We start from the raw sequence: 13,003 nt of genomic DNA, 5'->3' as shown, positions 1-13,003 counted from the left end.
TTTCTATGGGGAAATCTGGTGTAGAGAGCTGGCAACAGAGGTTTGCTGACATCATACTAGATGCCGTTGTGCCTTTGAGCAATGCACTTAACCCTCTACAACTGCTCCAGGGGTGCTGTGCCTGACCCTAAGTGAGATTTGGTTGCAAGCAAGCAAAACATTTTAGTGGCACCCCTCTTGAATGCGAAGAGAAACATTTGCAGCTTTAAAGCACATTTCTTGCAGTTATACACATTTTGCAAAGGGACGAAGAGAAAATGTTTCCATTTTAAAGCTAATTTCCTGCAATTCTTCCCTAGTGGCCCCATATGTTGCTTCTGCCAAGAAACGGCACTGACCCTGGCGTGTGTGTGCTTATTTGTCAGTATGAGTATTTCAATCTAACCTCTCCTTCCTCATCCTCTTTTCCCCACCCAAGTGGAAAAGAAGGATCAGCAGCTCTTCCATTCTCTGTAAGTTAATGGGCAATAAAGTACATCTTAGCTTATTTTAGTAAGCTGACCTAAAGTTTTTCAGGGAAAACATTTCAGGGCAATACTGTATCCCAGAAAACCAGAAACATCCGCTTTCTACAAATTCTGCAAAGAGTGTAATAAGCTACTGTGGCACACTCATTCCGATTTCACACTGCCGAGCCAAGCTATACGGTGCTGGCCTGGTTATGAACCATAGTTGCTGGAACCATTGGACAATGTGGAATCAAAATATCCAAGACAGCACAGTATGGTTCAGGTTGGCCCTACAGCATTAATCTGGCACTAAAAGTAATCTGAGTGGTACACTTTCCGTAAAAGACCATACATCTTGGTCAAAGTCTATTTCCAATGTAGGGCAGAGTGGGAGAGAAGAATAATACAGTTATTGCAAGTTCTTAGACATAACTAGACAGAACTGGGTCACGATTATAAAAGATTAGAACTGGTGGGATCTGTTCAATGGACTGAAGAATATCAATACAGCCGATGCGAGTGTGGGATACGATAAACGCTGCATTGAGCTGCGTGAAAGTGTGCTACATTTTACACCTCAGCAGATGAAAATGGATTTACCAGTCAGCATGTCAGTGGCTGTGACCCAAATGGCACTCTATACAATGGGAATAGGGTGCCATTTGAGAGACACCGCACACAGCATGTGTATGAGTGTATATGAGCAGCTTCAGTCAGCAGATAGCTCCAGGCTGAACTATAGCGAGGCAGGCTAAAAGGATACACAAGCCTGGGTAGCCAATGACACAGTAAATCAAGGATAGTTGAAATCACAGTGTTACATTTTTGATAAAATTGATTATTTTTTATTAAATTGACTCTACTGGGAGTTATCTTAACCCTCAAAAGAGTGTTACGCTCCCTGGAGTGATAACTGGAGTTCATTGGAACAGAGTACTTTTAACTCCACTAAAAGTAACCAGAGACAGGCAGTAAATCACAAACCACCCCCTCGTCCCTACCAACTAGCTCAGAGGCCCCTCCGTTGTCAGGTGTTGCTGACGAAACTCCGGGGGTGACTTCCAGACAGTGGCGGGGGGTCAATAAACCCATCAACTTCGGGACACACTTGTGACTTGAATGATGCAATTCATGTTCCACTTTAAATAATTAAATTAAATTAAAATTAAAATGAACAAATCCCCACTGTCGTTTTACAAGATGTAAACCTCAGTAACAGTTAAACATTTAATTTGGGAGGTATCAAGTCCCGAAATCAGACATAAAACAATACGCACATGGCACATAATTACAGTGCCTTGCAAAAGTATTCATCCCCCTTGGTGTTTTTCCAATTGTTTTGCATTACAACCTGTAACTTAAATGGATGTTTATTTGGATTTCATGTAAATGGACATACACAAAATATTCCAAATTGGTGAAGTGAAATTTTAAAAAATTCTACTGTATGTATTCACCCCCTTTGCTATGAAGCCCCTAAATAAGATCTGGTGTAACCAATTACCTTCAGAAGTCACATAATTAGCTAAAGTCCACCTGTGTGCAATCTAATTGTCACATGATCTCAGTATATATACACATGTTCTGAAAGGTCACAGATTCCGCAACACCACTAAACAAGGGCACCACCAAGCACGCGGCACCATGAAGACCAAGGAGCTCTCCAAACAGGTCAGGGACAAAGTTGTGGAGAAGTACAGATCAGGGTTGGGTTATAAAAAAATATCAGAAACTTTGAACATCCCACGGAGCACCACTAAATCCATTATTAGGAAATGAAAAGAATATGGCACCACAACAAACCTGCCCTTCAAAACTCACGGACCAGGCAAGGAGGGCATTAATCAAAGGCAACAAAATGATCAAAGATTACCCTGAAGGAACTGCAAAGCTCCACAGCGGAGATTGGATTATCTGTCCATAGGACCACTTTAAACTGTACACTCCACAAAGCTGTGTTTTACGGAAGAGTGGCCAGAAAAAAAGCCATTGTTTAAAGAAAAAAATAATCAAACACATTTGGTGTTGGCCAAAAGGCATGTGGGAGACTCCCCAACCATTTGGAAGGAGGTACTCCGGTCAGATGAGACTAAAATGTAGCTTTTTGGCCATCAAGGAAAACGCTATGTCTGGCGCAAACCCAACACCTCGCATCACCCCGAGAACATCATCTCCAGGCAGCATCATGCTGTGGGGATGATTGTCATTGGCAGGGACTAGGAAACTGGTCAGAATTGAAGGAATGACGGATGGTGCTAAATACAGGGAAATTCTTGAGGGAAACCTGTTTCAGTCTTCCAGAGATTTGAGACTGGGATAGAGGTTCACCTTCCAGCAGGACAATGGCCCTAAGCATACTGCTAAAGCAACACTTGAGTGGTTTAAGGGGAAACATTTAAATGTCTTGGAATGGCCTAGTCAAAGCTCAGACCTCAATCCAATTGAGAATCTGTGATATGACTTAAAGATTGCTGTACACCAGCAGAACCCATCCAACTTGAAAGAGCTGGAGCAGTTTTGCCTTGAAGAATGGCAAAAATACCCAGGGGCTAGATGTGCCAAGTTTATAGAGACATACCCCAAGAGACTTGCAGCTGTAATTGCTGAAAAGGGTGGCTCTACAAAGTATTGACTTTGAGGGGGTGGCTGGTTATGCACGATCAATTGTTCTGTTTTTTTGTCTTATTTCTTGTTTGTTTCACAATAAAACATATTTTGCATCTTCAAATTGGAAGGCATGTTGTGTAAATCAAATGATAAAACCCATCAAAAAATCTATTTTAAATCCAGGTTGTAAGGCGGAAAAATGCCAAGGCGGTGAATAATTCCGCAAGCCACTGTAGTGTCATTTGAACTCCATCAACACCATGGCCAGAGTAGTTTTAACACAAAATGGGGATGGGACCATATAAACCCCAAAATAGGGTTAACTTTGACTCCCTGGGAGTTGAATTAACATGTTGTGATTTTACTGTGTACTATATGGGTTGTAGAATACAGCAGAAGGCATGGTCTTACATTCATCACACTGCTTCAACTGTGAAGAGAATAATAATAGGCCTACATTCTGATTATACAGCACTTGTCAGGATGCTCAAAGATTTTTACATGTAAAAGGTATGTACTGGAATCAAAGCAAGGGTGATTGACAACAATGGCCTAGTGTAGAAGTTTACATAGGCTAATAGTGTTGACTTAGTAAGGCAATTTTTTTATGTAGCCTTTGAACAGATGCAAGAGCTTGAATAAAAATAATTGTACCTTTATTTAACTAGGCAAGTCAGTTAACAAATGATTATTTACAAAGATGGCCTTCCCTGGCCAAACCCTAAGCTGCCCTATGGGTCTCCCAATCACAGCCAGTTGTGATACATCCTGGAATCAAACCAGGGTCTGTAGTGATGCCTCTAGCACTGAGATGCAGTGCCTTAGACCTCTGCGCCACATTGGAGCCCTGATTTGATCACTCCTAAATTGCTGAGGATTTTCCTGCACAGCAGGAAATGCAAACGTAGTGTATTTGAGTTTTTAAAAAGCTTCCAATTTGAACGAAAAATGTATCAACCCATACAAAAATGTAAATGTATTATAATCAACATAATCATTCACGTCCTGCTGCTGTAGCAAACTGGCTCAAATTAAGATCCTACATCTGTAGCATAACATATTTTCTTAAACTTAGCAGGGAATCATGCTGACACCATGGTCTATTTCACAGGTAAGCCCTACTTGTAGCCAGTGCAGGAAAATTAATGATGTATTTAAATTGGATAAATCAGATTCACATTTATGCTACCACTTCGAACAAAATTATTTCATTGGAGGTTAGCTGGCAATTTGCAACATTGTTTGAAAATGGCAACCTTTTCAACTTTAGGAGGTAAATAGGCCTGCCTTATTTACAGTGTTGACATTGGCATCGCTTTATTTGAATATAAATATAAATGACCGTTTTCCAAGCAGAAAGAGATTATGCTGGCAGTACGATTGCCGATTTTCCTTTTCAAAATAAGAGTCCACCTACGAAGAAATGCAAAACTGGGAAAAATATTTAGCATTCTAGTGCAGTACAACTGTTTTCCAAAGCATTGCTACCACCTTTGAAAAAATAAATGGGTAATTAGACGTATTTTATTTTAAATATTGTATTATTCATACTGTCATTACATTTGAAAGTTTACACAAATCAAATCAAAGTTTATTGATCACGTATCCAGCAGCACTTTGTTCTCCACCCCCTCCATAGCCCCTAATGTAATACACTGTAATATACTTAACATGGGATACAGAATTGCCCATAGAGAGAGAAGTTTTCTACTGGTCTCAGTTATGAAGAGGTGAACAAAGTGTTACTGGATATGTACGGCACAGTCCCCCTCCAAAACTACACATAAACTCAGCAAAAAAAGAAACATGCTTTTTTCAGGACCCTGTCTTTCAAAGATAATTCACAAAAATCCAAATAACTTCACCGATCTTCATTGTAAAGGGTTTAAACACTGTTTCCCATGCTTGTCCAATGAACCATAAACAATTAATGAACATGCACCTGTGGAACGGTCATTAAGACACTAACAGCTTACAGACGGTAAGCAATTAAGGTCAAAGTTATGAAAACTTAGGACACTACCAAGAGGACTTTCTCCTGACTCTGAAAAACGGCAAAAGAAAGATGCCCAGGGTCCCTGCTCATCTGCGTGAACGTACATTAGGCATGCTGCAAGGAGGCATGAGGACTGCAGATGTGGCCAGGGCAATAAATTGCAATGTCCATACTGTGAGACGCCTAAGACAGTACTACAGGGAGAGAGGACGGACAGCTGATCGTCCTCGCAGTGGCAGACCATGTGTAACAACACCTGCACAGGATCGGTACATCCAAACATCACACCTGCGGGACAGGTACAGGATGCCAACAACAATTGCCCAAGTTACACCAGGAACACACAATCCCTCCATCAGTGCTCAGACTGTCTACAATAGGCTGAGAGAGGCTGGACGAAAGGCTTGGTGGCCTGTTGTAAGGCAGGTCCTCACCAGACATCACCGGCAACAACATCGCCTATGGGCACAAACCCACCGTCGCTGGACCAGACAGGACTGGCAAAAGTGCTCTTCACTGACGAGTCGCGATTTTGTCTCACCAGGGGTGGTCGGATTCGGTTTATCGACGAAGGAATGACCGTTACACTGAGGCCTGTACTCTGGAGGGGATCAATTTGGAGGTGGAGGGTCCGTCATGGTCTGGGGGCGGTGTGTCACAGCATCATTGGACTGAGCTTGCTGTCATTGCAAACAATCTCAACGCTGTGAGTTACAGTAACTGCATTACAGTTTGCAGACGACACTACAGTGGTAGGCTTGATTACCAACAATGACGAGACGGCCTACAGGGAGGAGGTGAGGGCCCTCGGAGTGTGGTGTCAGGAAAATAACCTCACACTCAACGTCAACAAAACAAATGAGATGATTGTGGACTTCAGGAAACAGCAGAGAGAGCACCCCCTTATCCACATCGACGGGACAGTAGTGGAGAAGGTGGAAAGTTTTAAGTTCTTCGGCGTACACATCACTGACAAACTGAAATGGTCCACCCACACAGACAGCGTGGTGAAGAAGGCTTCAACATCAGGAGGCTGAAGAAATTTGGCATTGTCACCAAAAATAGAGCATCCTGTCAGGCTGTATCCGCCTGGTACGGCAACTGCTCCGCCCACAACCACAAGGCTCGCCAGAGGGTAGTGAGGTCTGCACAACGCATCACCGGGGGCAAACAACCTGTCCTCCAGGACACCTACACCACCCGATGTCACAGGAAGGCCAAAAAGACAAGGACAACAACCACCTGAGCCACTGCCTGTTCACCCTGCTATCATCCAGAAGGTGAGGTCAGTACAGGTGCGTCAAAGCTGGGACCGAGAGTCTGAAAAACAGCTACTATCTCAAGCCATTAGACTGTTAAACAGCCATCACTAACATTGAGTGGCTGCTGCCAACATACTGACTCAAATCTCTAGCCACTTTAATAATTAAAAATGGGATGTAATAAATGTATCACTAGTCACTTAAAACAATGCCACTTTATATAATGTTTACATACCCTACATTACTCATCTCATATATATATACTGTACTCTATACCATCTACTGCATCTTGCCTATGCCGTTCGGCCATCGCTCATCCATATATTTATATGTACATATTCTTATTAATTCCTTTACACTTGTGTGTAAAAGGTAGTTGTTGTGAAATTGTTAAGATTACTTGTTTGATATTACTGTATGGTCGGAAGCACAAGCATTTCGCTACACTCGCATTAACATCTGCTAACCATGTGTATGTGACCAATACGTTTTGATTTGGAAGACATACTCCTCCCTCATGTGGTACCCTTCCTGCAGGCTCATCTTGACATGACCCTCCAGAATGACAATACCACCAGCAATACTGCTCATTCTGTGCGTGATTTCCTGCAAGACAGGAATGTCAGTGTTCTACAAAGAGCCCAGATCTCAAATCCCATTGAGCACGTCTGGGACCTGTTTGATCGGAGGTTGAGGGCTAGGGCCATTTCCCCCAGAAATGTCCGGGAATTTGCAGGTGCCTTGGTGGAAGAGTGGGGTAACATCTCACAGCAAGAACTGGCAAATCTGGTGCAGTCCATGAGGAGGAGATGCACTGCAGTACTTAATGCAGCTGGTGGCCACACCAGATACTGTTACTTTTGATTTTGACGCCCCCCCTTTGTTCAGGGACACATTATTCCATTTATTTTAGTCACATGTCTGTGGAACTTGTTCAGTATATGTCTCAGTTGTTGAATCTTGTTATGTTCATACAAATATTTACACATGTTAAGTTTTCTGAAAATAAACGCAGTTGACAGTGAGAGGACGTTTCTTTTTTCGCTGAGTTTATTTGGTTAGTATAGACTGAGTTTTTTCCACCCCACTTTAGCTAAGACATGTATAAAAAGTTCTCTACAAGCCAAAATCAAATCAAATTTTATTGGACACATGCACATATTTAGCATGTGTTATTGCGGGTGTAGCGAAATGCTTGTATCCCATGCAAAGTCTACTACATTAAATTGCATTGGGGGCTATGGAGGGGCAGAGTGAAAAGCCAGCAGCAGTCTGTGTGACAAAGTTCCCCTCAAAAACGAACCATGTTTGGTTTGTAGAGACCCTACCGAGTATTTCACATCACACTTTAGCTGAGACAGGTTGAATATATATATATATATCAATATATATCCCAAGTACTGTCTCTATTGCAATGTATTTTATTGAGGGCTATGGATGGGGTGGAGAACGGAGCGCTGCTGGATATGTATGACACAGTACCCCTCCAAAACTACACACATTTGGATATTAGAGACCCTACTGAGTATTTTACACCCCACTTTAGCTGAGACAGGTAGAAAAGTTATCTCTACAGCCCAATATTCTCAACATACCAGTGTTACCATAGTATTGTTTATTATTATTGGTTTTAAAAAATATATACATATTCTACAATATTTACTGATTGCCTTTACTTGTTGGCACAATACAATTGGCCACTGATTAAAAATATATATCTTCTGAATGAGTTATCCACATTGCAATGTTTTGAAATGCAGGCTTTTATTTAAACGGTTTCCTCATTACCATACTAACGTGACGTCATAATTTGTGCTGCTGGCAGAATAAAATATAAAATAAACATATTAATGGCACAGACCAGGTAGGAACGGGGTCAATAAAATAGAACAGCATCAATACCAGCTATGATCAGACTCTCCAACCGGGAGTACGGTATCCAGGTCTAGAATATCGACCTCGTCCAGAACAGTGGCATCCTCCACATCAGTATCAAATACCGAGTTTTGTTTGAAATTGGAGAATGGTTCCTCGGACGAAGTGTATGGTCCAAGAGCACAAGGATGCGATAGTGCTGGATTTGAATAATTTGCAGAGAAAACCAGACTAGAAGCAGAACAAGCTGTACTCCCGTGCAGACAGGCCGATGAGGTTGGAAATATATGTGGGCCATTGTTGCAATTGTTTACTGAATTAGCTCTTGTCCTGAGCTGTTCGTTTTGTTTCTCCAATTTTCGGACCAGCTCCTGAAGCTTTATCACTTCGAGCTCCGCGTTTTGAAATGTATTGTTGCCATTAACGTCCGCCATCATTTAGGGGTTCAACACTTCAGATTCCATTGGTTAAAACACGCATTTAGAAAGACAAAATCGACACGCACTACGGTCGGGTCGTTCTTTGTATAAGTAGACAATTGAGACGTGCTTCGTAGTAATGCTGTGTGCAGATTCAGCCCAAATGATGTATTTATGCCGCGTTCAAGATGACTGGGAACTCAGAAATCTCTGACCTCCGACTTCAGTGTGTTCAAGATAACTGGGAACTCGGGAAAAACACGAGCTCTGATTGGGAAAAATCGTTTTGAATGGTCATCCGAACTTGGGCATCATCACCCCCCGATTAAAATAACCAACTCATCATCAAGATTGATTATTTGAATCAGCTGTGCTAGGGCACTGCACAGCTTTCCGAACTGAAGATCACTGACGTCACGATTTGACCTCGTTTTTCCGAGTTCCCAGTTGTCGTGAAAGCACCAAGAATCCCTGGATTGCTGATTTCAAAGGGACAATAAGAGTCTTTGAAGGCACCGGCTGCCATATTGGTACTCCTCAGACGGAACAGTTCTCCATAGGAATGAACGTAAACCTATAGTATTTTAATAATATATTTCAAAGACAAAATGTATTTTTATTTAACTATTTCTTTGTTGTAGTGCGGACAATAACATTAGTACTCTCAAAAATATATACTTTAGGCCTCCCGGGTGGCGCAGTGGTTAAGAAGCAGTGCGGCTTGGTTGGGTTGTGTATCGGAGGACGCATGACTTTCAACCTTCGTCTCTCCCGAGCCCGTACGGGAGTTGTAGCGATGAGACAAGATAGTAGCTACTAAAACAATTGGATACCACGCAATTGGGGAGAAAAAGGGTCAAATAAAATGTTTTAAAAAAAATATATATATATATATATACTTTAAAACTGGAATAAGTAATGGTGAAACTGCCACATCGGTTTGTGATATTACAATATCAAATGAATTAATTCTAACAATGGTAATGTTTTTTCCCTCTGAAATCATTGCACATCATTGCACGTGCGCTAGAACAACTACCCCACCAAAAACATTCTTGAAAAAAGTATACTTGCTCAGACTTTAAATGGGCAAATAAAACTCATAGAATAAAAGGGAACGTTCTATATCTTCTAAACTTCCAGACTTGGAATTGTATCAACTCACCCCCAGGGATTTTACTTGTGACATATAGTTATTTAAATGCACTAAAGCATTCCATTACACCTGCAATAACATCTGTGTATGCGACCAATAAAATTTGATTGGATTTTTGATTTGATATAGAGGAACAATGGGTACATACTGAAGATGTACATGCTCATCCCCAGAATCTGTGTCTATTTTCAAAAGGGTCAAGCTAAGAACATTAACAACTTAATAGTGAAGAACTCTATAACAATAATGGATACTTTTTAAAAACATTTTCTACAGAACCATTATCACTCCCTAAAACACAACCCTATGGAACAATCCTTGTATAGCTTTTCAGAATTCAAAGATAAATTGGTCCACACAGAAAACTAAAGGCATGGTAACCGTAAATGACTTGGAAATAGCAAATACATTTATTTCCATGACAGAATTCAAAAGCAATTTTGGACTGACTAATGTAGATATTTTCAAATACATGCAACTCAAAAAGTTTAATATCAAGAAATGCTTATTTTAAATATTTTGGACATCAGAGCAATTTTAAGGGAATCCTATTTGAGTCAGTAAAGGATAGGTAAGATATGCAAAACCTTGCAGAGAGCCTATCCAACTGATAATCTCTTAGAAAAAAATATAAACTATTGGAAGCAAGATTTAAAAAACGGATATTGTCACAAGAAGGATGGAGTTTTGGAACATAACTAACACAATTACAGTTAATTAAAATGTACTCTTAATCCAATATAAACTAATGTGTGCAATTTATCACACAAGAGACAACATTCACAAAATGTATACCACAATGACAGTCATGACTTAAATGTAGAATTAACAATGACTCAATAATCCATGCCTTCTGGGAATGCTATGAAGTCCAAAAGTGATGGGCAGAGTTGGCTGTCAGAACAATTACAATGTAAATGTACTTTTAATCCGTTTGTCTGAATATTTCAAGACATGGCACATGAGGGTGGAGTGAGATACCCAATGGGTTGGATGATACTTTAAAAAACGTCTTTAAAAAACGTATGCTTAAAATCAACCAATCCTCTAACGTTAACACAATGGAAACAAAATGGTGCAGTTTGAGGCGGGCGCTGGAGATCGGGGTGTGAGCAGGTGGGTCTGGGCAGGGGTGAAGTTGTCGTTTGTATGTGTAGGTTTTATATTGTAAAAAAAAATGTGACATGGCATGCGACGACTAATGAGGCATTTTGTCCCAGTGCGGTGATACTGATGATTTGTCAGCACAGATGGTTTGTTTACATAGCAGGTTAGATTCATTAACGTGGCAAGTTTTTTTTTAACTAACGCAGCAGGTTAGGTGAATTAACTTATCAGGTTGGGAGAATGAGATTAAGGTTAGGAAAAGAGTTAGGTTTATCTACAATGCTACAGTTGTCAAACAACTGTTGTCCCCGACACGAACACTAGATGTCGCTGTAGGCCTACTCCATTTACAGAAGAAACAAACAACAACAGAGAAACGTAAACAAACCATCTGTGGCGACAAATCATCCATATCATAACACTGGTGGGCAGATTGTTTTTGGCACTGATCATTTGGACGAATCAAGATTTTTCAGGTGTTCTCCTTTTTTTGGAATGGGGGTATCTGGCCCATGCTTTGGCGTGCGTTTAGTTTGCTTCAAATTTAATTACGTTACGTGTCACTTTGTACTGAATTACAGTTTCCCTAAAACGGTGCGCACCATTCTTCAACAGGCTTTGAGGTACGTTTTCTCGTTTTGTGGGTGTGGCGAGGTATGATCTGATCAATATGGGTGTGTGACACAGACGGCTGGTGGCATCTTAATTTGGGAGGACGGGCTCAAATAATGGCTGGAAAGGGGAATAAATGGAACGGTATCAAACACATTGTTTCCATGTGGTTAATGTCAATACTTTTGATTCACATTTAATTGATTTGGCACACACACAATGCATAGCCTACAAATACTTGAAAGAAAACACCAAACTGTTTTGTGTAACTTCTGTCCAAATTTTAATAAAGATTTATTTATATTTTTGTATTGCACACACAAATCAGCCCCCCGGCCCTAATTCTTACACCATATGGGTATCTTACAGTAGGTCTACTTTGGTAGCCTGAATGCCTGTGAGAAATATGTTAATTATGTAAACAGGTTTTCAACCTCAATACATTTCCGTATCTATATGAGGAGGATCCATGTCACCAAAACGTAATTCATAATCGTCAATCTGTTAAACACCTACATAATAAAGACCCCATCTTCATCCACATGAACGTTGGATGTTCAACTATGTCATTTTTCTGTAAAAACAATGAAGAATATATGTTACCTCACAGTGACCCAAATTAGGTTTGGAGATTTTTATGTCTCTGTATTTAAAGACACCAATTGAAAACCAGTAAATCCAGACGCACCATTTGTAAAACATTGATACAGTGTACCGTAAATGTCACGTTCTGACCTATATTTCCTTTGTTTTGTATTTATTTAGTATGGTCAGGGCGTGAGTTGGGTGGGTTGTCTATGTTTGTTTTTCTTGGTGTTGGGAATTTCTATGTTTCGGCCTAGTATGGTTCTCAATCAGAGGCAGGTGTCATTAGTTGTCTCTGATTGAGAATCATACTTAGGTAGCCTGGGTTTCACTGTGTGTTTGTGGGTGATTGTTTCCGTGTCTGTGTTTGTTCGCCACACGGTACTGTTTCGGTTTTGTTCACGTTTATTGTTTTGTATTCATTGAGTGTTCAGTTCATGTTTTTAAATAAACAACCATGGACACTTACCACGCCGCGTCTTGGTCCGATCCTTGCGACACCTCCTCTTCAGACGAAGAGGAGGAAAACCCTTACAGTAAAACATTAGTATGAGATGTAGTTCTGAGTGTGTTTCTAAATGTGCTTACCTCTGGTGACTTCGAAGCAGCGCTCACAGTTGACGGTGCATCTGTGGACCAAAATACTGCCTTGTGATGGCCCAGGGGACTGCTACACACCTCACACTGAGGACGCAGAAACACACATTGTCAGATACTCTCATTAGGCGAAGAAGAAGATCATGATGCATGTGTATTGATTGTTACATCTCAAGGCAGACACAGAGTCTGGTAATCTTAATGAGGAAATGGTTGGATGTAATCCAATCAAACCAATTATTGGATCTAGTAGTGCAAATGTAACCTATTCATACCACAATATGGTAGATCTGATAAGAAGAAAGAAGCCTCTGTACGCACACTCAGACACAGACATT

General features: G+C 40.8%; 1 pseudogene; it reads right to left on the bottom strand.

The window, feature by feature from the left end:
• LOC115107334 (SLAIN motif-containing protein 1-like) overlaps window positions 1–8,805 on the bottom strand; it is a 41,716-nt pseudogene extending 32,911 nt beyond the window's left edge.
• Window positions 8,806–13,003: the final 4,198 nt, after the last annotated feature.

Source organism: Oncorhynchus nerka, linkage group LG3 (assembly GCF_034236695.1).
Source record: "Oncorhynchus nerka isolate Pitt River linkage group LG3, Oner_Uvic_2.0, whole genome shotgun sequence".
NCBI classification, from domain to species: domain Eukaryota; kingdom Metazoa; phylum Chordata; class Actinopteri; order Salmoniformes; family Salmonidae; genus Oncorhynchus; species Oncorhynchus nerka.
The sequence above is the reverse complement of the archived record's forward strand: the minus strand, read 5'-3'. Positions and strand labels throughout refer to the sequence as shown.